Here is a 26073-nt window from a genome sequence, read left to right on the forward strand (position 1 = left end):
CTAGCTATTATGTCCTTCTCATCTAATTCTTGCTATGTGTAATAAGAAGACAGTTAAACAATCTGTCAAAATCCTTCCATGCTAAATAAAGGCGAATTCCCAAATAAAACGACAAGCAGAAGCATAGCCACAGAAAAAACATAGATAGAAACAACGAAGACCGAGCACATAGTTCCTTTGCATATTAAGAAGCTACAGAAGCACCAGAGTATGCTACAGCGAGCCATCATTAACAAATATAGTCGCAGAGGAAAATTCGAGCAAGAGGTAACCCTGTGCGCACTAATACAAAATTCTTTTCATTGATTTTTCAAAATAGTTACAGTAGCAAACATTGTGTTCCAACTATACAATTACAAGTCCAAAGTCCAGTGGCCCTGAAGGCGAGAAAACCCTCCTCCAGGAGCAGAGCAGCAAGAAGAGGGTTAGGGTTTTAACCCTTAAATAAAAATTCATTACAGTTCACGACAAAACCAACAACATTCAGTCAACCGAACCAGAAAACTAAATTGCCAACAACCGAACGGTATTACAACATGAACCCAGGTCGACTACAAGGAAAAGCAACCAGTGAAACCCTCGACCAAACATTCATAACAAGGAAAGACCCTACTGGTGCCATTCGAGGGAGGAGCCGAGGGATACTCCAGCCAAAGACTAGCGACCTGCAAAGACAATAAAACAGAACGTTAGAACTGTGGATTGAAAACAAACTGGAAGAGACAGTGAAGATTGACAGTAAGGGAAGAGAACACCGAGAACACTTACCCACTCGGCAACAATGCTGGATGAGGAGACTCATAACTGACTGCGGCCATCGCAAAAGTACACCTTGCTCCCAAGGAATCGTGCTTATTAGTGCAGAGGAAAACTGAGAGTGTAACATGCATCATGGAGTGAAATCTTACCTTGCCAGAGTGAGCAAACGCAGAATGGAAGGGTCCTGCTGAGGCCGCGACCTGAGCACAAACGCATGCATACAAAATCAACCGATAATACAACCATACAAGTAGCAGAGGAACCTTAAGCAAGTTTGAAAGACCGAGCGAGCAACGAAGATGAGATAGTGAGCATCGAGCCACCAAAGGAGCAGAGAACCTCACAACAGTTCAACCAACGAATAATAGAGCCAAGAAAGCAAGAGCGTAAACCAAGAGAAAGGTTGAAGCACAACTATCACTTACCAACGGAGAAGCCACATTCGGCGCAAGCAGAACATCATTACACAACAACGACAGTCACCCACAGAACTGCAGAGCTCACAACCCAAACAAAGCATAGTGAAAATGACTGGGAGAAACCAGCAGCCTAGGGTTTAGCCAAACGCGGGACAGAAGCCCGAGGCCAGGACAACTGTCCTCTCGGCGTACAGGCTCATTAACACAACAATCAATGCCAAATCAAAATATCAGCGCTAAGCTCTGTTTAATAAATTAATTATTTTAAATCATTGTTAATCAACAATTATTGGGTTGATTAAATCACACAGCGCGGGCTGGTCCCATCAATATCATTAGATAGTGATAATATTATAATATTGTTATCTCCATAGGCTATTATATGCTTTTAAGTATGGAATCGTTTGTCAACTTTTAGTACGCGTTATCCTTCTTGATGTATACTCTATTATGCCTGCCTCTGGCAGGTATTATGCATTAGGTTTTTGTTTGACCATCTATTTTGGTAAAAAATGTTAAATAATTTTCAATTTTACAAAGTAAAACTTTAACAATTACTTTTTTATTTATTGCAATATTTTTAATCAACATTTATTTGTTGTAATTTTAAAAATCTTATTATTCCATAATTCTTACTTAATTCGTGATTGCACAATAATAAATAATAACTTATAAGTAAATGGTTAATAACATTTACGATTATTTGTACCTGAACATTAATGGTTCCACTGAAACATTGATTTCAAAAAATTCGATAAATTTGAAACACCAATAAATTATTGTATCTCAACAAATACATTATTAAAGATTGAATTCTTATTATGCCTACCCCCCTCTAAGATTTTTTGTATATTTCCGGTAGCTGTTAGATCACATTTATTAGGATATCTGTCCTCCTAAATATAAAGGAAACTTGTGGACTTGTGGGCTAGGAAACGTGTGCCCATTGTAATTTATTGAACTTTGCCATCGCTTTTCTTGGAGTACATGTCCTCAGAACTTGTGCACGTTAATGCTTATTAGACTATATGACCAGATGTTCAGAATCTGTGCGATAATCTTTTACCTTTTCGGTGATCTAATATTACACTTGGTTAGGACATGTGAGGTCTCACTGAAACAAGGTGGGGACTTGTACAATATAAATTATATTAGCGATGGAGTACATCTGTCATTTTATAGTGGAACTTGTATATTAAATTGTACAATATTAATTAATAATGAAGTACATCTGCCATCATTACATAATAAGAGGTGAAAGAATTGAACCAATAGTATTTTACATAAATGAATTTAAATATAGTTTAAAATTATTAAATTTTAATTTATAATGTTAAACTTTGGAAAAGTTTCATAAATTTTTGGACAACTTAGATTTAATGTCAAAATCATTTTTTTTTGAATAGGTTACTACCCTGCAGGGAATAATAAACAAATTATTCTTACTTTCAACTTAAAAATCAACAAAAAAATATTTACTTTATATCAATTTAATACACATCATTAATAAAATAGCTAATATTTAAGAGATTAAATTGAAAATATAAATTCATTATCCTAAATTCAAAAAATTATCTAATTTATAATTTTATCAAATAATATAATGATTAGCATCAAGCTTAAAATATTTAAAATATTAATAAAATTAAGAGCCACGACTTAAATGACATCAAACAAAACGTCATGTACATGAGCATCATTCACAAGTTTATTATGCTATACTCGAAAGGTTATGTAGTTTTATATAATTTTATAATTTTTAGTGTTTTGTTAAATATTAATAAAGTTAGGAGTCGGGCCATAAATCATATCAAACAAAGGGTCACGTATAAAAGCATAAAATTTTAAAATAATAATTTTAAAATATATTATTATTCACATTAAATTGTACAATATTAATTAATAGTGAAGTACATCTACCATCATTACATAATAAGATGTGAAAGAATTGAACCAATAGTATTTTAGATAAATGAATTTAAATATGGTTTAAAAATAATAAATTTTATTTTATAATGTTAAACTTTGGAAAAGTTTCATAAATTTTTGGACAACTTAGATTTAATGTTAACATCAATTTTTTTTGAACACGTTATTACCTCACTGTGCAGGGAATAATAAGTAGATAAAATAAAAATAATAAATTATATTACACAGGTTAGAATATTATTATTAAAAAATAAAATAATAAAAATAATTATTTTATGTAAAAATATTATTGATTCAAATTTCTAGGTGTTTATTTACAAAAAAGATAAGTAAATTATTTTAACCTACGAGGTATAGACCGGTTGGTTAGCGTGGGGTTTAATCCTCACCAAGTCACATGTTTAAACTTTATGGGGAGGGATTGATGATGTAAACCACTTTAGGGGAATTAAACATCCCAAGGTGTGTCCATGCTTGATCAAGCCTCACACAATCCTAGTGATAATCATCCACCACTATGGGTGATCGATCTAGATTAAAGCAATAACTTAAAAAAAAATGTTAGAGGAATTAAAAAGGGGTTTACAACAAATGCTGCAACAATGAGCTTGCCTAGGTCAAAAAATAGCACCAAATTGAGATTGTTATGAATAATTGCAAATTGTTTGACAAAATGCTGAGATTTTTGTAATTGTTGTAGAAAAGATTTCAACTATTTCAACTGCCATTATTTTAGATTTACAAAGTGCTTAACCAAATGTTGAAAACAACAATTAATTTGGACTATGATAACTGGTGGGTATAGTTTGTTAGAATACATCTATTTTTGGGCTTGCAAAGAATGGGTATTCTGATGAGACCTTGAAACTATTTGAGGAAATGGTGGAATTAGATGTTGTTTCTTGTGTAGCTAGTATTTCCATGATAGGAATTGGAGTTGCATATAAACTGCTTGACAAAATGGTAGAACAAACTATGGCTTCTTTGAATGACATAATAGTAGGACGACAAAGCTACAAAGTTTTTCCTACAGGTATTTCGTGCATGTAGGGATTATGGTGGCAATGAGGGGCTCCCCATTATTCAAGAAATTAGAAAATTATAACACGTAGTGAAGTAGGTCCAAGAACTCCGAGTCAAGAAGATCATAATCCATATTTTGAAATGGATGTTTGTAGGCTTATGTATGAAAGGGAATGTCAAAAAAGTTGTTGAATATTTTGCACAAAACCTACAAAAGGGTTGGCTTAAATACCTATGATATATATATATATATATTCGTAATAGACAAGAGAATCTCTATCATAATTTTACTACAACCCTCTCATATTCTGTTAACAAGTTCTCAATTGAAGTTTCAAGTAATAAAACAAATAGCAAAACCAACCCATGGTATGACAAAGATTGTAAAAGTGTGAAGAGAGCAATTAAGGAAATTGTTGATGAATCTCTTAAAATTGGCAAGATAAAAATATACAAAGCTCTAACTAAAAGGAAAAAAAGGTAGTATATTCGTAAAAGATAAGAGAATCTCTTACACCTCTCTAAGGTAGCTCCTAAGAAATTCTGGAGGCAGATTCTAACTAGGAAAACTAAAGATAATAATAAAATTGCTTTACACGACTGGAATTCCTATCTTAAAAAGCTTTATGAATCTCCAAAGGTCATGGATAACTTTGAAACCCTGCTCACAATGAAATAAGTTTTCTCATTAAAAGACATTGATTTTGGGGTTGATCGCTTGGCTAATGGGGAAGCTAAGGACATTGAAGGTTACCAGGCAGAATGTAGGTTTTAACCCTGTATAGAAATTACTTGCGTACAAATTCTAAAAAACAGAAAATAAACAATGTGAGAGCATAACACATAAAACACATATACACAAATATTTTCCCCTAGATCCCAAAACCAGGACTACCAGATTGATTTTTCATTATGTTCCTTTCAATGTTACAATACATATTTATACATGCCGAAGCATCAAATACAATGGACCGAAAACCATCGTGTCCAAAACCATGTGCGAAAAATCATGCACAAAACCATAGGTAGGTCCGCCCATCCTAATATAAGGTCCAAAAACAAAATTTTCCGGGGCACTACCCTGGACCCCATAGAGTGGGGTTACCTACACCCCTCAAACCCCTTGTGAGCCCCCCTGCTACGTAATCGGCGCAACGAAGGGGGGGCTCCGCCCCCCTCCAACCCCCCAGTTAACTACGTGGGCTAGTCGTGGAAAGAATATAACACAACCCAACATTCTCCCACTTGTTGTTTCTTTCCATAGGGAGCCACAAGAGAGCTTAGTCCTTTATCCAGCCCTGCAATGCCCATTGTTTCTCTACACCAAGAGAACTTCTCAGAGCTCACAGATTTTGTCAATGCATCTGCAGTATCTTCAAAGTGTCCACCTTTACTAGCAACATCTTTTTGTCTTCTATCATATCCCTCACAAAGTGATATTGTCAATGTGCTTTGTCTTTGAATGATATGCAGGGTTCTTTGCCAAGAAAATTGCACTTTGGCTGTCATAGTCTATCCTTATAGCTCCCTGTACTAACCCCATAGTTGAACAAAATCTCTGCAACCAAACTGCTTCCTTGCTTGCATGAGTGGCTGCCATGTATTCTGCCTCTATAGTTGATGGTGTCACTATAGATTGTTTCTTACTCATCCAGCTGACTGCACCTCAAAATAGGTTAAACACATACCCACTTGTAGATATTCTTTGATCCAGATCTCCAACCCAGTCTGCATCAACAAAGCCATGAATATCCAACACTCTGTCCAATCCTGGTCTTCCTTGGTAGCACAAACCATAATCACTAATGCTACACAAATACCTGAAAACCTGCTTCACTATTGTCTAGTGCTCCTTCCCTGGTTTTGACATAAACCTGCTCAATATTCCCACTGCATGTGCAATGTCTGGTCTATTACAGACCATTGCATACATCAGGCTACAGACTGCACTTGCATATGGAACACGAGACATGTCCTCTTCCTCTTCTTGTGTCTTGGGATACTATTCAACAGATAACCTCACACCTATAGGAATAGGAACCTTCACCGGTTTACTATCTTGCATATTAAACCTCTGCAATATTATCTCGACATACTTCCTCTGGTTTAACCAGAGCTTCCTCTTTTCCTGGTCTCTTTTAATTTCCATTCCCAAAATATAGTTTGCAGCACCAAAATCTTTCATGTCGAATTTGGAGGACAATTGGGTCTTCAAATTCTGGATAATTTCATTGTCATTTCCAACAAACACCATATCATCCACATACAAGACCAGATAAATAACACGGTCACCAATTAATTTAAAATACACACAGTGATCCGCTTTGCTCTACTTTCAAGAATCGTAGAACTGTTGCACCCATCAACAACAGTGCTACCTTGCAGCTTGTACAGAGTTCCAATTCGAACTCCTCGAATCAATACCAGTGCCCCTTGAACCATCTTGCAGGTATCCTTCTCAAACACTATTTTTACACTTGCATCATCCAACTTGCTTACAGAAATCAGATTTCTGGCCAATGCAAGAATATGCAGAACTCCCAGAAGTGTTCTAACCCTTCCACCTTGCAACTTCAACTTTACTTTTTCACGACCAATGATTCTAGCCTTCCTATCATCCCCTAAGAAGACATCACCAGCATCGTATTTCTCATACTCGCAGAACCACTCTCTATGGGGAGTAAAGTGAAAGGATGCACCTGAGCCAATCAACCATGCCTCATGATCTACATGTGCACTTAAAGAAGCCAAGTACACATCCCCACCTTCATCTGAGGTGGTTTTCGCCTCTATAGAAGGAGCATTATCAAATCCCTTTCCTTTATCAGGAGCTTTAGATATACAATCCCTTTTGTAGTGTCCTTCTTTTCCGCATTTCCAGCACACCACCTTTACAAGTTTTCCTAGAGATTTAGATCTCCCTCTAGATTTAGATCTCCTACTCGATGACGTATTTTTGTTTTTATTTTAGGACCGTCCTCATATAGACAAGGAATCACCATTTTGGCTCTCCATATTTTTTCATCTCATCTCCTCCGTCAGCAAGGATGAGACTATTTCATCAAAATGCGAGGTAGTTGTATTGCTTCCTATTGCAATAACCAGACTATCCCACGAATCTGGTAGAGAACACAAAAAACTGATGCACTTATCTTCATCTGAAATTTTAATATCAATATATAATAACTGACTTACCACAGTATTAAATGCGTTCAGATGCTCTGTCACCGAGTCTCCATCTTTCATCCTCAGGTTATACAGCTTTTTCCTCAAGAAAAATTTATTCACCAGAGACTTAGATTGGTACAAAGTCCCTAACTTGTCCCACAAATCCTTCACCGTAGCTTCCCCTGATACATTCAGTAATACTGAATCTGAGACACACAATCATATTATGCTCTTTACCTTCCGATCCAACTTCTTCCATTCTTCATTGGACACTCTCGTTGGTTTAGTACCTAGATCTACCACGATCCACTGATCTTTATCCACCAACAGATCCTCCATTTTGAGTTTCCACAACTCAAAACTCTGACAATTAAATTTCTCGATCTCTATCTTTCCACTGCTCACCATCTTCTTTCACCACAAGAATCGATCCCGCAGATCTCCTACTGAACAGGGTCTATCATAGGTCCAAGCGAAACCCCTCAGCAACAAAGGCGTCCCATTGAAGCCAAAAAAAATCTCTGATAGCAAATGTAGATTTTAACCCTGTACAGAAATTACCTGCATACGAATTCTAAAACACAGAAAATAAACAATGCGAGAGCATAACACATAAAACACATATACACAGAGATTTTCCCCTGGATCCCAAAACCGGGACTACTAGCTTGATTTTTCATTATGTTCCTTTCAATGTTACAATACATATTTATACATGTTGAAGCATCCAATACCATGGAACGAAAACCATCGCATCCAAAACCATGGACCGAAAACCATCGTGTCCAAAACCTTGTGCGAAAAGTCATGCAAAAAACCATAGGTAGGTTTGCTCGGACCCCATAGAGTGGGGTTACCTGCACCCCTCAAACCCCCTGTGACCCCCCCTGCTATGCAATCGATGCAACGAAGGGGGGGCTCCGCCCCCCTTCTAACCCCCTGGTTAACTACGTGGGCTAGTCATGGAAAGAATATAACACAACCCAACATGAAAATCTTAAAAATTGGAGGTCTTGTCCTCATCCCACACATTCACAATCTTTTCAATCAAGCAGTCAAGCAAGGGTTCCCTAAACCATGGAATCAAAGCCTCATTATCCCAATTTTTAAAAGTGGGGATACAAATAACCCATCTAATTATCAGACAATTATGATCAACCCTCTCCTAGCCTAGTTATATGGTATTATTTTGGAAAGGAAGTTGAGCATATGGCTTGAAAGTGAAGGTAAGTGGGCTAAAGGCCAAGTGGGTTTTAGAAAGTAGCACTCAACAACATACCACCTCGTTATGCTTAATATCATTGTGGAGGAATGCCGCAATGATAAATCAAATCTCTTTTGTTGCTTTGTGGACTTTAGAAAGGCTTTCGATACGGTTCCAAGAAACAACCTTTGGAACATATTAGAAGAGCTAAATGTTCCTTTTGAGTTGAGAGTTGCCGCTATAAGGTTATACGAGAATGTAATTGCCAAGTTAAAGAGCAATGAGGGGTGGTCGAAAGATATTAAGTTTAATATCAGAGTTAAACAAGGTTGCCCCCTCTTCCCTACCCTATTTGGCATTTACATCGACAAGCTAGAAGGTTGTTTAGAGGAAGCAGGATGTGTTGGCATGATCTTAGCTGGGATAGTCATCATCCTTCTTCTCTACGCTGATGATATTGTTCTTCTCGCAAGGTGCCCATCTGATCTTGATAAGCAACTTATACTTCTTAAGGATTTCTACTCTACCATGGGTATGATTGTTAACACTGACAAAACAAAAGTTATGATTATCAAATCCAAGAAGGACACTTACACTAATTTTATGTATGACAATAGTAACTTGGAGGAAGTGTCTTCCTACAAGTACCTAGGAATTGATATTCATCACAGGCTCAACTGGAACTATAGCATTGAGAAAAGGATTAATGGGGGACACAAAGCTTCTTTTGGTCCTGAAAAGAATTGTAAAACTATAAACCTCATAATGTGGGATAGAAAGAAGTTCCTCTTTGAAACTTTAGTCACTCCGGTTATCTTATATGGATGTGAGGTTTGGGGTTGTAGCATCTCTAGAGAATCCTGGAGAAATATTGAGCAAATCCAGAAGCATTTTATAACATATAACCTAAAAATTAAAAGCAACACACCCTATCCTATTTTCCTTATAGTAGTGGGCCTTTCCCCTATCAAGAGCCTAGCTATGACTAGGCTTCTGTTGTACAAACACAAACTCAATAACATAGGAGACCATAGACTTCCTAAGCTAGCTTTAAATTCCAGCCAAAACCACCTAAGGCTCAAACGAGGTTGGTATAAAGACACTAGGGCCTGGTTAAACTATTGGGAGATCGATGAGAATGTTGCATTGCAAAACATTAATAACATTAAAAATATTGTTACTTCTAAGTTCAAAGAAAAAATGTGGTGTGATAAATATTTAGCAGCTAAAAGAAAATTAAGATATTATAAGGAGGTCATCAACCCCACCCTAGAAGATCAAAAGTATCTCTCTGTTTTAACTAGCTCAAAGAAGAAAATTAATATAGCCAAGATTAGAACGAACTCTCATGAGCTCCATAGTGAAACGGGTCGTTGGTTAGTTCCTAAAACACCATGGATGGAAAGGTTCTGCCATCTCTGTGAGAATACGAACATCGAGGGTGAAAATCACTTCCTCTTAGAGTGCCCCGCGTACAGCCACATTAGATCTCAGTTTCAAAATCTTTGTTGCCATATTGACCTTCCTAGCCTTTTACATTGTCAAAATTACAATGAGCTCGGGAGGCTTCTCTCCAAGCTTTTTGAGCATAGGAATAAAATCTTAAATCAAACTAAATAATTCATTTCTTTAGGTCTGATAGACCAAAGTTTAGTCTCAGTGGACATTAACCACCACCACCACCATCATCATCATAGATATGGCAGCTCTATTAAAAGTATTGGTAATTTGGTTTTTTATATAATTATTGTCTAAAAGTATTGGTAATTTGGATTTTTATATAATTATTGTCTACATATTTTAGGATTTCAATGATTAATAATTATGATATGATTTTTTTTTCTCTTTTATAAATAATAATTTTAATTTGATTGGTGGAAAATTTTAAATTTATTTTTTAAATTTAATAGAGGATAGGATGGAATTTGTTGGGGTCCTCTTTTTAATATATCGACATATATTTGAGATTCTGCTTTATACTAATGCTTTTATTTTGTGATTAAATATAACATTTTATAGAGGAAGTATTTAAATTGAGTTGTATGTTTTTGATGTATCTATTGTTGCACATAGTGTTGTCATTGATGACAACAAGTGTCATTGATGTCAAGGAGGATGTCCAATACAACAACAATATCATTCATGAGTTAAAGAAAGAAGTATGATATCTTGACATCTTGCATGCCCTCATCAGGTGAAGTTAAAATAGATATGAATTTTGTTGAGATTTTCACAAGTTTATGATGCCGTAATGGTCCTATAACAACATGGGTGGATAATCCTTGTCGATACCTTTCGACAGCTATATTCCACTTCGAAAAGCTCCTCCCGGATAAGAAGTTATGTCCATTTGAAAATCAACATCAGTTGAGGGCCCAAAACTATAGGGAAAAAATCCCCAAATATCAATACGTTAAATAGTGTGCAACTTCCAGGTGGATCCATGGCTAATTAATTAAATCCATGGTGGTTAGAGACCAAACATTCATGATGTTTAACACAGTTATTGTCCAAGCATATCTACTTAGATCTGATAGATATGAGGAACTGATCATTAGATGAGTGCTCACTTTCCCATTCACATGATGATGTGGCAACACATGACATGCTAAGATTGGTGATGTGGCGATATGGTTCAGTTGCATGTGGCATGTATAGTCAAATATTTTATATGTCTATTAAGGCATCGTTTTGATGACACGTGGCAACACTCATTGATGTGCCATATGGCAGGGTGATGCCATGATGACATCAATATGTCGATGCTTATGATTCCCATGTACCAAGTCATATGGCACACATCCCCAAGTGACCGTGGTGTAAATATTAAGGTTCGGTCATATCTAAGGTCGTATGGTTATCCCCCATAGCCTAATCGATTGAATAAAAGGGTACAAGTATAGGCCTACCATTGGATTTTAAAGCGTGGATTTGAATTGAATGTGATAAAAAGTCTACTACTCATATGGTCTATAATTAAGCTTTGAGGGCATCATTCTGTTATTGTGGAAGTGTTGTTTGTAGCTGAGCCTGGAGGACATCATTATGTTCTCATGGAAGTATTGTTTGGCATGAGCCTAGAGGGCTTTGTTTTGTTCTCGTTAAATATTGGCTTGAGACCAAAGGGATTCACTTTGTTCTCATTGAATTGTTGTCTAGCTCGAGCCTGAAGGGCATCTTTCTGTTCTCATTGAAGTGTTGTTTGGCCCGAGCCCGTAGGGCTTCATTCTGTTCTTGATGAAGTGTGTTTGGTCCATTCCCAAAGGGCTTCCCTTCTCAGAGGGATTCAATATGTTCTTATTAAAGTGTTGTCTGCGGATTGTGCCCGAAGGGCATATTTTAGGTTCTTGTTGAAGTTTTATGAGCCCATAAGGTTGGTATGTAAACATTGAGATAACGATTGGTCTTTGTAATATGAGATTGGATCAATGGTTGGTGAAGGAGAATTAAAAAGTAATGAAGTTCAAAGGCAGAGTTACAACTATATGGCCGAAAGTTGATGACACGACATGTTGGAACTTTATATGACTACGAGTTGAGACACATAGGTAGGAATGCAACATTGACTACTCAATGATTGGTTGTGGGTAGAAATATATCACAAAATTTGGTTATGGATAAACCATAGATCAAACCTTGATGCTCTCCCCTTGGAAGGAAAATCAATTACAATAAAAAAAAAGTCAGGAGGATGGTATGCCAAGTGACATAACGCGAGTCAATTGGTTGTGGGTCTGTATTGTGTTGGCCGAGACCCAAGTCTGAGCCCCATTGATTGTCAGGTTAGAAACCATTTTTTAATTTTTGCCATCAATGTACATTTTGTCAAACTATTAATGAACCAAAAATAAAATTTTGTAGATCCGCTATCAGAAAGTTCCCATTCTATAGAACATGCCCTTAAAAGGGCATTTTGTAGAACAATTAATTTGATTTTTGATTTTTGATTTTATATGGGTTTTGGGGATTTCTAGGCTCATTTCTAAACCAAATTTGATTATGGAAGAAGCACGATGATCAAAGTTCAATAATGAACAATTCTGAAGACATGAAAAGCCTTGATGATGTTTTATTGATGTGCAAAATGAGTTGTACGTATTTTGGGAGCTCATGACCTTGTTGTAGTTGGTTTCAATATATGGCAAGAACAAGTTTTGAGAAGTGTTTTTTGTGACCTTATTGATGAATAGGTTGGAATAGAGAATGGAAAGGGTATGATGGGTTGTTAATAGTAGTATTAAAATAATTGTTTATTGAGTTTGAAGATTTATATTGTTTGAAGAGAAGGTGGATCCAGTTTGAAAGGTTTTGAAAAGAGGTCCACAAGAAATTGAAGGAGGAGGTGGTTGCCTCAATCAGGTCGAAGCCTAGAGCTAGTCGAAGCTTTCTCATCTTTGTGGTTGGTGCCTCAATCACGTTGTACCCTATAGTGAGTTGCTGCTTACACATTTTTTATGTTCTTGCCTCAATTAGGTTGTAGCTTACTACAAGTAGCAACTTGCATATCTTGCAGGTGGGTGCCTCTAGCAGGTAGGTGCCTGCAAATATATGTAATGAATTAAATAAGAAGAAGAATAATTTTTTGTTTTCTGCCATAAGGGTTTCCACATAAAAGCTTGTATCCTAATGTGTTGATGTGACGACTGCTTCCTGATGCATTGTTATATTTATTGATATGTTGCAAACAGTTATGACACATTGCTATATAATTTTTCATTGATAAGAGGTTGTAAAATTATAAGTTTGCTACGACACTGATTCACCCCTCTATTAGTGTGATATTTGGTTGAAAATGTGGAATCAAAGCAGGTTTCCTTTAGGAATAATAAAGTAATGGAAGGTCAAATAATATCAACGTGGATGTAGATGCAAACCATGTCATGCTATTGGAAATTGAGTTGGAAGAGTTTAAAAGGAAATGTGAAATCCTAACAAAGCAATTGGGATAAACAAAAAAGAAGCTAAGAGATATGGATGATGAAATTTTCCTTCTCCAAGAAGAAAGAGATGCAACAAGGTAGTTAGCTAAAGAAATTCAGGAAGGGATTCATGCCAAGATAAGAAACAAGAAACAATCATCCAGGTACCACAAATTATTTTATGGTTATTGTTATTTATGCCATGCATATAGTCATAAGGCAGTTGGTTGTAGTTATGATCAAAGTCATATCAAATGTTTTTTATGCCATAATTTTGGAAATAAGGCCAAGGACTGTAAATTCGATCAAAGGAAGGAATGGTTCCCATCTAAGATGTGGAAGGAGAAAGGATAAAATTGTGGTCTCATATTATATTCTCAAAAGCAAGAAGATAAGTGGTATGTGGATAGTGGCTACTCAAGATGCATGATAGGGGATCATATCGAGTTTATCAACATCAAGGAGATATATGGAGGTAAAGTGAATTTTGGAAATAATGTGTCTACACAAATCACTAGAAAAGGGACCGTTTGCATTAATAATGGAAGAACCAAAGCCCATGATGTACTATATGTAGAAGGTTTGAAACATAACATTCTAAGCATCAATAAAATGTGTGATTAAGGTTTTTATGTAACATTCAACTCCAAATGATGTGAGATCAGAATTTCGGATACAAGAAAATTGGTAGCAAAAACTATCAAGATGGATGACAATGTATATATCCTTGAGAGATGAAAAATTGAAAAATGTTGCATTGGAAAGATAGATGAAAGTTGGCTATGGAATAAAAGGTTGGGACATGTCAGTTTTTACACCTTGGTAAAAATCACAAGAGCGCAAGCCACCAGAGACATGCCCATAATTTCAAAGCCCCACAGTGATTTTTGTAAAGCATGTCAATTTGAGAAGCAAATTGTTAGGTCCCTATAATACTAGTGTATTCCCTTATTATTATTTTCATTGTAGCCCTTTATTATTATTGTTGTTCCCATGTTGTCCCCATATTTTTATTATTGTGCCCCATAGAAGCCCGCTATTGTTATTGTTGTGCCCTTACATTATTATTGTAATGTTAGCTCTGATTATATTGTGATCCCTTAGACTCCTGTATATAGAAAGGAGGTTTTGTCATTTGAATAATCCAAGAATTGTTCATTTGTGTAATGTAAAGGAGGTTCCCCCCTTGAAGGGGCTAATTTTGAAGTCGTTTAACAATCTTTCCTTCTATTTTGTGAGTTGGTTGCATAACATTTGGTATCAGAGCTTTGGATTCTAGGGTTTCGCTGCTCCAAACAGGCCATCGTGGAATTTTCCCTATAATTTTTTTTCTAGTAAGTTTTCGAAGCTAAAATTAAAACCCATTGGAGCCGAAATTGTGATGAACCTCGGGTCCAAATTTCACATATTGTTGTGCTATATTTTCGGAGATATGGTCCAAGGAAGTTGGGGTTTTTGCAGACTCCTGAATTACATCCCAAACAGGTGACCTTGGGAAAATCATCATAACTTTCTCTCTGAGAATCAGATCGAAACTTAGTAATAAGTTACCGAAATAGGATGGACTGTAAGTTTTTGTGTAGCATTTTTAGGTTCGAAGGTCGAAACAATAATATGTGGCACGTCGTACAAGTTCGCTCTATTGAACCTGTCTATAATCAGGTCATCGTGGTAAATTTAGCATAACTCTTTCTTGAAGAATCCAATCTTGATCGAACTTGTGGGGTTGGAATGAGGACTAATAGGGCTACCGCAAGATGAAATATAAAATCTTAGAGATTCGAAATTTACAAAGATAAAACAGATTCAATATCGAGCTCCTACGAAGCGAAAAAAAGTGTGTACTCTTTTTAAATTTTTTCGGAAGTTTGGTTTGAAAAATTAGTTTGCAGTGATTCAAAGGGAATAGTGAAGCATAATTATCATTAATTGATGCCATGAATAAATAAAATGGAAACACCTAGTAAGAAACTTGAAATCTCTATCATGACTTGTGAAGAAGAGGAAGAAATGCAACATGATATATCAAAATTATGAGATCAAGTGCAACAAATTTCTCTCTCACAAAAAGTAACAGAAGCTAAGATGGATGGTTTAAAGAAAGGCATAACGAATTGCATGGAAGCTAAGATGGATGGTTTAGAAGAAAAACTGAAAAGAAACATTGAATATTTGAAGAAATACATGTAATGCTTGAAAGGAGGTTTGGCTAAGTTGCTACAAGAAATGCTTCTTAATGGTGAAAAGGTAGTAGAGGAAACTCATGATGAGAACAAAAAAAATGCTAATCATGATTTCATAGAATCTAATGTTGGATTGAAGACTCATCATGTTCCAAAGATCGATATGAGGAATTTTGATGGCAAGGATCCCATATCATGGATACTACATATGGAGCAATATTTCGATCTCCATAATGTGCAAAACACATGAAAGGTACACATTGCAATTTTATATTTAGAATCTAATCAGTTTGTATGGTATCAATGACTTTTCTCTCATAAACAAATTTTCACTTGGTAAAGTTTTATGGAGGAAATGATAGCACATTATGAGGATACAAAAAGCAACACCTTCTTTAGCCAATTGATAAATCTCAAACAAAAGGGTTCAATGGTGGAACACATTGAGGACTTTCAAAAATTGAATATAAGGATAAAAGATATTCTAGAGGAGCATAGGATTTATGTGTTCATAGGGACTTTAAAGGATAACATCCAACATGAGGTTCACCTTTGGGAACTTGATTCATTGGAGAAGGCATTTAGGTTGGCAAGAAAAATTGAAAGATAAATTATGGCAACAAGGAAGCCTACCACTCACAACTATAAAGATGGAAGTGTTGCTGCCCCTAGCCTTCCACAACCTACAAGGTTGACAACACAAGAATTGGAAGAAAAAAGATAAAAAAGGTTTTTTTACAGTTGTGATAGCAAATACATTAAAGGTCATAAGTGTGTTGAGAAGAAATTGTTTTACATAGATTTTGAAGAGGAGGAAGAAAAGGAACAAGAAACATCAAAAGAAGAGGATATACACCAGGAACCAACTCTAGAGAAAGAAGAAATGAATCCGACCACACCTTGTAATGCATTGGCATGAATTACCACTCCTCAAACCCTCAAGATAGAAGGATATATCAAGAAGAAAAAGGTAATAGTGTTGATTGATTCGGGTAGTACCCATAGTTTTATTCATTGTAAGATAGCTAAGGAATTGAATTGCTTCCTATATCCAGCACCCGAGTTTCAAGTGATGGTTGCAAATGGAGGAACTATAAATTGCTCTGGAAGGTGCCATAATATCAAGCTAGTCATGGGAGAATATGTATTGACTAGTTCAATGCTTTCCATTCCAATGGGTGGTGTTGATGTTGTACTAGGAGTCCAATGGATACAATCTTTGGGTACGGTAGCTTTCAATTTTCAGGAACTTTTCTTGAAATTTTTTTTGGAAGGAAAGGAAGTTGAATTAAGGGGTATCGCAGGGAAACAAGGAAAGATAATCATCTCTAACAACATGAACAACAAGGCGTAATTGCATAATTATGTTCACTAGAGGTTCCCCACATCGAAATCATCTATTTATCTAGATCTAGAAAAAGTTTTGGAGAATCATTCCAAGGTATTTGAGACTCCCAAAGGACTTCCACCTATTTATGATCATGATAATGCTATTCATTTGATTCCAGGTAGTGTTCCTCCAAACATCAGGCCTTACAAATATCGATATGCCAAAAAGAGTGAAATTGAAAATATGGTTGCAAAAATGCTAGAGGCTGGTATAATTCAACCTAGTCAAAGTTCCTTATCTGCTCCAGTAGTATTGGTACACAAAAATGATGGATCATGACGCATGTGTTCGGATTATAGGGAGATAAACAAGCTCACTATTAAGGATAACTTTCCCATTCCTATCATTAATGAATTATTGGATGAATTACATGGAGAAATTTACTTCACCAATTTGGATCTTCGTTCAGAATATCATCAAATCAGAATGAAGGCTGAAGACATTTCGAAGAAAACATTTAGAACTCATGAGGGTCATTATGAATTTTTGGTCATGCCTTTTGGCCTTACCAATGCACCTTCTACATTTCAACGTTTGATGAATTCCATTTTCAAACCCACCCTTAGAAAATTTGTGTTAGTATTTTTTGATGATATACTAATCTACAGTAATTCTTGGAAGGATCATGTTCAACATGTTGATAGGGTTCTCAAATTATTTTAGGAGAAACAATTATATGCAAAAGCCTGCAAATGTTTCTTTGGAGTATGAGAGGTGGAATATCTGGGACATATTGTATCTCATGAAGGTGTTAAGGTAAACCCTAGCAAAATTAAAGCCATTAAGGAATGGAAAATCCCCATATCCATAAAGCATCTACGAGGATTTCTCGGCTTTGCAAGGTATTATTGCAAGTTTGTTAAGCATTATGGGAGAATAGCAGCACCTCTAACAACATTACTAAAGAAAGATGCATTTTCTTGAACTCCAGAAGCAACGAAGGCATTTGAACATCTTAATTAGGCAATGTGCCAAGCACCGGTCTTAGCTACGCCAGACTTCACAAAAACATTTATTATGGAATGTGATGCCTCAGGAAATGGAATTGGTGCTATTTTAATACAAGAAGGAAGACCCATTACTTTGGAAAGACATACAATCAAAGGAAAGTATTTACACAAAGCTAATTATGAAAAGGAAATGTTGGAAATACTACATGCACTTAAGAAATGACAACCTTACGTAATGGGAAGACACTTCAACGTAAAAACAGATCACGATAGTCTTAAATATTTTTTAGAACAAAGATCATCTTTAGAGGAGCAAAAAAAATGGGTCACAAAGATGTTGGGTTATGACTTTGAAGTCATCTACAAAAGGGAAGCAAAATGTTGTTGCATATGCAATCTCAAGAAAGGATGAGGATGTGGAAACATTGTTTTGTGCCATTTCTATTATCCAACCAGATTGGATAAAAAAAGCAAGGGATGAATGGAATAAAGGTGAAGAAGTGTGGGCACTCATTTAAGAGTTGCAACAAGATCCCAGTATATCTGATACATTTAGCTAGAAAAATGATTTGTTATGGTACAAAGATCACTTATACCTTTGTAAGAATTCCCAACTCAAACAAAAGATTCTTCTGGAATTGCACACCTCTCCCTTACGAAGGTACTCAGGATTTTTAAAAACTTACCATAGCGTTAAGAAGGATTTTTTTGGGATGGCCTTAAATCTGATATTCAAAAGTTTGTGGTGAAATGTTTGGTTTTACAACAAAATAAAGTTGAGACAATTAAGACCCTGGGTCTATTACAACCTTTATCCTTTCTAAGTAAACAATGGGAGGAGGTTTCAATGGATTTTATCACGGGTTTACCCAAGTCTAAAGGAAAGAGTGTCATCATTGTGGTAGTTGATAGACTTACCAAGTATGCACACTTTTGTGCATTATCTCATCCATTTAAAGCCTGTATAGTTTCTACTGCATTTATGAAAACCATTCAAAAGCTACAAGGAAATCCAAAGATTATTGTAAGCAACAAAGATCCCATTTTCATTGGAAATTTTTGGACAAAATTATTTTCTTGTTTGGGTACTCAAGTAGCTCATAACTCATCTTATCATCCCCAATCTGATGGGCAAACTGAGATTGTGAACAAATGTTTGGAAGGATATCTTTGTTGCTTTGTATCTGATTAATAGACACAATGGGTCAAGTGGTTGCCTGTAGCTGAATGATGGTATAACACTTCCTTCCATACTGCAAGAAAAATGAACCCATTTTTGGCACTTCATGGATATCATCCACCGTCCGTCACATCATCTTTAAGAGAAAATTCTAATGTTCAAGAAGTGGAAGATCACATCGAGTATCAACATCAAGTTCTTGAACTCTTAAAGAATAACCTCACTTTGGCGCGGAATATAATGAAACAACAAGAAAATCAACATTGTAGCGAAAGAAGTTTTGATGTAGGTGACTGGGTATTTTTACGACTACAACCATACAAAAAAATGTCCCTCAAGAAAGCTAAGAAGGATAATAAATTACCACCAAAGTATTATGGTCCGTACAAGGTGTTACAAAAGATTGGTACTATGGCATACAAATTGGAGCTTCCTGCATCTTCTCGAGTGCACCCTGTTTTCCATGTGTCATGCTTAAGGAAGGTTATAGGTGACAAGCTCCTAGTTGAAACAATATTTCCAGAACTTGATGAGGAAGGAACAATCATATTGGAACATGAAGCAGTCACAGAAACAAGAAATCGATGACTACGAAATTGATTAATTTCAGAGTATCTCATCAAGTGGAAGGACTTACCCACTGAATATTCCACATGGGAGGATGAGAATTTTATACAAAAGCATCCAAAACTACTCAAGCGTTGAGGACAACACTTTTTTGAAGGAGAGTGCATGTTAGGTCCCTATAATACTAGTGTATTCCCTTATTATTATTATCATTGTAGCCCCTTGTTATTATTGTTGTGCCCATGCTGTCCCCATATTGTTATTATTGTGCCCCATAGAAGCCCACTATTGTTATTGTTGTGCCCTTACATTATTATTTTTATGTCGGCTCTGATTATATTGTGACCTCTTAGACTCCTATATATAGAAAGGAGGATTTGTCATTTGAACCATCCAAGAATTGTTCATTTGTGTAATGTAAAGGAGGTTGTCCCCTCGAAGAGGCTGATTTTGAAGTCGTTTACCTATATTTTGTAGGAATTTACAGGGTAAGTTCCTCAGATAAAACACCCTCAAAAACAGATCACAGATCAATACACCAGTATTCTTGATGTGGTTAAAACCATCAAAGAGGGAAACAGTCCACGGCCTGAGCCAATGCGACCACTTCATGTAATTTATTAATAAAAGAAATAAAATTTACATAAGCTTCTCTCATGAACGATCACCTTACAAATGACCCTCCATGCTCTTTAAATAGAGATCATGGACCAATCGGGTGTTAAGCCATGGATCATGTGTTGGTAATATCGAGGAGAGAATGAAACTTCGGATCAATGCATATCATGATTGTCAAATTGTAAGTTACAAAAGTACATAGTAAAGAAACACACTTTACCTAGCTCTACACTAGACCAAGTTATACTTAACTATTTCCTATGTATCGGAATATCCTAACATCCCCCCTTAAGAACAACTTGGGATAGGATTGAAGGATGTAAAAATATGACACAATAGGAGAAGGAAGGAGGCATTAGAGCCTACCCCCCTTAGTGACAACTTCCTAAAATCCAACCATAAATCGAAGTTTAGTAAACTTCGCCTCTATGAGAGCCTTTGTAAAGATGCCTGCAACTTGATTATCTGTTGAACAATATTTCACTTCAAGAACATGGTCATGAATGAGCTTTCTGATGAAGTGCATGTGTAGTTCAATGTGTTTGTTGCGCTGATGTTCGAATGAATCTTTGCATAGTTGAATAGAACTTTGATTATCACACCAAAGTGTAGTTGGATGCTGCTGCTGAAAGCCAAATTCTGACAGGATCTGATGAAGCCACAAGGATTCTTTAATAGATTCTACTACGCTACGATACTTTGCTTCTATTGAAGAAAGAGAAATGACACGTTGTTTCTTGCAAGCCCATGTAATAGGTCCAGAACCAAGAGTGAAGACATGATCGACAGTAGACTTCCGATTATCAGGGTCACCAACCCAATCAGAATCAGTGAAACCAACCAATAGAGGAGACACTTCTGCACTATAATGAATCCCAAACTGAACTGTACCTTGAACATAATGAAGTATTATTTTAGCTACTTTCCAATGAATTTCATGTGGGTTTTGCATAAACCGAGAAATAAGGCCAACAACAAAGGAAAGGTTAGGACGAGTACGGGTCAGATACAAAAGTTTTCCTACGAGATGATGATATAAGGTAGCATTAACTTTAGGGGAAGTACAAGTGACTGAAAGTTTGGCTCCAGACTGAAAGGGAGAAGGGGCTGGCGTACAGTCTTCCATGTGAAAGTGGTGTATAATATCACAGGCATACTTGGACTGGGAAAGGGAAATACCTTCCTTGGATTGCAAGACTTGAAGACTAAGAAAATAATCCAAGTGTCCTAAGTCCGTCATTTCAAACTTCTTTTTAAGGTTGAACTTCACATGGTGTATAAGGTTGGGATCACTACCAGTAAGGATAAGATCATCAACATAAAGAACAAGAATGATAAGAGACTTACCCACTTTCTTGGTGTAGACAATATTGTCAGAATGACACCTAGAAAAGCCAGTATCTAAAAGAAAGCTATCCATTTTGGCATACCAAGCCCGAGGGGCTTGCTTGAGGCCATAAAGGGATTTCTTAATCTGACATACAAGGCTGGAGTATGTTTGTATAAATAGAGGAGGTTGTTCCATATAGATTTCTTCATGCAAGTCCCCATGCAAGAAGGCAGATTTAACATCCATCTGATGGACTTCCCATTTGAAAGAGGTAGAAAGGGAAAGAACAAGGCGAATAGAGTTAATTTTGGCAACAGGGGAGAAGGTTTCAGTATAGTCAATGCCTTCAACTTGTGAAAAACCCTTAGCAACAAGATGAGCTTTATGTTTATCAAATTTTCCATCTGGTCCATGCTTGGTTTTGTAAACCCATTTGCATCTAACAAGTTTTCGTTCTTTTGGAAGAGGAACAAGATCCCATGTATCATTTGCCAATAATGAACGATATTCTTCATTCATAGTTGCGTCCCAATATGGATGGCGTGAAGCTTCTGCAAAGGTGTCAGGATCATAATTCACTAGAGCTTAAGCCAGTAAAGAAGAGGTTCTATCGAACTGAGAAAGTGTACGTCACTGATTTGTATGATCACCTGCAAGAGAACCTGCTGCATCATGAGTAGCACAGACCCATTTTGGAAGCTGAGGAGCTAAAGGAGGATCCTAAGAAGGCGGGGGAGGATTGTCATCCTCGCTGTCATCATCTGAAGAAGAAATATTTTCAGAAGTAGAAGGGATGGAGAGAGGTGGCACATTCGCCGAACTAGGCTCGTAGGTCGATATATTTTCAAAAAACTTTACATATTTTCTAATGATAACATTTTTGGACTTAAGTGGAATAAGTCTATATCCTTTAACATCTTCAGAATATCCAACAAAAATAAATTTTTCACTCTTAGGTTCTAAAGCTTTATGTTTCTCATATGGAATATGGGCCCATGCTTCACTTCTAAAAACATGAAAATGACTTACATCTAGTTTAATTGAGCTTCATGCTTCTTCTGGAGTGATATTCTTTAAAACCTTAGTAGGAGTGTGATTTACTATGTAATTTGAACAGTTAATTGCTTCTACCCAAAAATTAAGACTAAGTCCTTTAGATTGCAGCACACAATTAGCCATTTCCTTTAAGGTGTGATTCTTCCTTTCAACTACACCATTTTGTTGTGGAGTATATGGAACAATATGTTGCATTTGAATTCCATGCTCAGTGCAAAAGTTGATCAATTTGTTGTTAACATATTCTCCGCCATTATCAGATCTTAGCTTAAGAATTTGATGTCCAGATTGTTTTTCAAGAAAGCCCTTAAAGGCCAAGAACATGTTAAATACTTCACTCTTGAGTTTTAAGAAGTATACCGAAGTGTGTATGGAGAAATAATTAATGAAAGTCAAGAAATACTTGTAGCCAGAGAATGAAACAATTGGAAGTGGACCACATAAATCACTATGCACAAGCTGTAAAGGGGCTGAGGCATGTGAAGAGGCATGTTTTTGAAGACTATCTTGATGATGTTTTCCGATTACACATCCGGAACAAACACCATCTCTGCAAGATACCATACGAAGATCTGTCACCATATTTTCTTTACATTTATTTTGAAGGGAGCGATAGTTTAAGTGACCAAATTGCTCATGCCAAAGTTTGCTCACTTCATCATTATGAGAAAAAAATATCGAGGGAAGAGTTGATGACCCAAAGTTGTTAAACTTATACAACTTTGTAGAATCATTAGCAATGCCAGTAGCTAAAATCTGTTTAGGATCTCTTAGGTCCTTAATTACAATATCATGAGGTGAAAATTCAACGGTTTTACCTTCACCTGAATGAGTTATCTGATATAGAGATAGAAGGTTGCAGGATAAGGTTGGAACACATAATACATCATTAAATTGACCATTATCTAGATGAACAGTTCCAGTCCCTACAACACTAAGAGATCTATCATCACCAACATATATATTTTTGGTGTTACAATCATTTAAAGAAGAAAACATGGCTTTGTTTTTGGCCATGTGATAAGAAGCTCTAGAATCAATGAGCCACTCACGAGAATGAGAAGAAGAAGATACATTTAGTACATAACCAGACTGAGATGCTTGACAACCACATGCAGAAAGTGTTATTCCTGAAGATGAAGTTGAAGTTGAAGAGTGCTCCAAATGGATGTTATGCTTCTTCATTGCTTCTTCCAAGGCTTCCATCTTCTTAAAGCTTTTGGATTCTAAGTGGCCATCACGATTACAAAAGTTGCAATGTCTATCAGTCTTCTTCCCTTTGTTTTTATTTGCCTTATCATTTTGTTGAATTGATTTTTCATTTTGAGACTGAAACTTAGGACCCTTGTTTGGTTTATGACCATTCTTTTTAGGATACTTCTTCTTAGGATTCTTTGAATTTGGTTGTTGTTGGGTGGTTAAGGCTTTCTTAGAAGAGTTTCCAAGATTAATACGACCAAGATGTAAGAGTTTTTCTTGTTCTCTTATTAAAGAATCACAAAAGGCATCAAAAGAGGGGGACTTGTAGTCTTGTCCTTGAGAAATTAAGGCTTCTTGAGAATGGAAGCTGGAAACAAACACAGAGTAGGCTGGTCCCAACTTAGTAAGAATGGAATAGATTAGGCTACAATCTTCTTTCTTAACCTTAACACCTTCCAAGAGAAGTCTACGGGTTTTAAATTTGGACAAAAAATATTCAATGGAAGAAAAATTATTGGGGTCGAATGTAAGCAACTCATTTTCGAGTTGATGGGCTCTACTTTCATTTTTAATCCAAAGCTTTAGTGAGTTGTTTCATTGCTTCATTAGAGGTATCAAGTTCTGCGATATGGAATCTAAGGTCTGGAGAAATAGATATCCCTATCAACCCACGTGCTTGATCTTGCATATTTTCCCATTTGGCTGCCTTATCTTCATCTTTAGGTTTAGTTTCTTGGCCTGAGGCTATTCTGTAAAGAACTTTACTTCTAAGTAAATCCACAATGTAGGACCACCATTGGAATTAGTTGGTGCTGTTAAGAATAACTTGGCACAGACTTTCCATTTTAACAGAAACTAAAGCTGTAGATGTTGAAACTAAGTGTTCTAAAGGAAAGATCTCGAAAAATTAGGCCGATTGAAAAACAATGGCTCTGAAAATGACTTCAAGATGAAGAAGTTGTTGGGAAATTTAATTGCTTAAATTGCTTTCATTAAATTATCAACCAGGGATACTCGTAAGCTTGTGATGATGCTAGCAAAATATATGCAAGAGTAGGCAACTAACTCTATGTCTAACTAAATGGTTTTTGATTCAATATAATATGCAAGGGAAGAGACTCCTAATTGAGGAGGTCCTGGTTGTCCTTCCCTATAGTATTATAGATTGAAAAGAAATCATTGATTACATAAAACTAGAAACTTGAAATAAAGACAAGAGAATGAATTTTAATTGTTGTTAAGATTCAAATAGAGAGAGAGACTAACTTAGTCCCTTGATTGTCCTCTCATAGACTGATCAAAACTAAACTAAGATTCACTCATAAGCATAAGAAATGAAATAACTTGAAACTTAAAATCAAAAGAATGAATTTCAATTATCATGCAAATCAAATGGAGAGAGAGCCTAATTTAGACCCTTGGTTGTCCCCTCATATGCCGATAAGAATTTAATTTAAAACTCATTCATCAATCACAAACAAACCCTCAAACATCTAGGCAATTCAATGAAATAAGATCTATTATGAAATAAAACGTTTCTTTGATCCTTTCAGAGTGAGCTCAATTCTCTTAAGAACAAAGTGACAAATTATTCCATATACTACATTAAGACAATTTTATCTAAAACTATATAATGGAAATTTATGTAAAATGAAGCTTTATTCTATTCCATCATAAGTTGGATACATTCTCCAAGACTCCTCTCCTTTGGAATGGAGGAGGTACTCCTATTTATACAATGGGATGAGATAACAAACTCATAATGATGATCAACTAATTTCTCTTTAGTTCCATACATCTCTCAACCATCTAGACACATAACCCCCTTTTGTCCTTGATCTTCTCCATGAGATCATGATCTTTTCCATGAGGTTTATCTTATCAAATTCGAATTTGATCATTCAAGGCCACATAAAGATGCCTTGGAAGCTTCCTTTGTACCTACACATGTCAACAAAAACATTCTAATTGTTAGGTATAAGTATAAGCATATTATTTTCTAAAGTTTTAATCATAAATCCACTTTAAAATGTTAAGAATTAATAAACTTTGGAAAAGCATAGTTATAACCCAATGATGAGGTAAATGTAATGATGTGGAGGTGGAATGGAGGTGACATGAAGGTAATATGGAAGTAATGTGAAGGTATTGGTGAATAATGGAGTGAGAATAATGACT

At 36.0% G+C, this 26073-nt stretch overlaps 1 pseudogene; it reads right to left on the bottom strand.

Moving 5' to 3' along the window:
* Nucleotides 1-551: 551 nt before the first annotated feature.
* LOC149243498 (uncharacterized) overlaps nt 552-26073 on the bottom strand; it is a 29238-nt pseudogene continuing 3716 nt past the window's right edge.

This window comes from Pinus tabuliformis, chromosome 8 (assembly GCF_031772625.1).
Source record: "Pinus tabuliformis cultivar Carrire ecotype Pingquan chromosome 8, CPIR1, whole genome shotgun sequence".
In the NCBI taxonomy this organism is placed as follows: Eukaryota; Viridiplantae; Streptophyta; class Pinopsida; order Pinales; family Pinaceae; genus Pinus; species Pinus tabuliformis.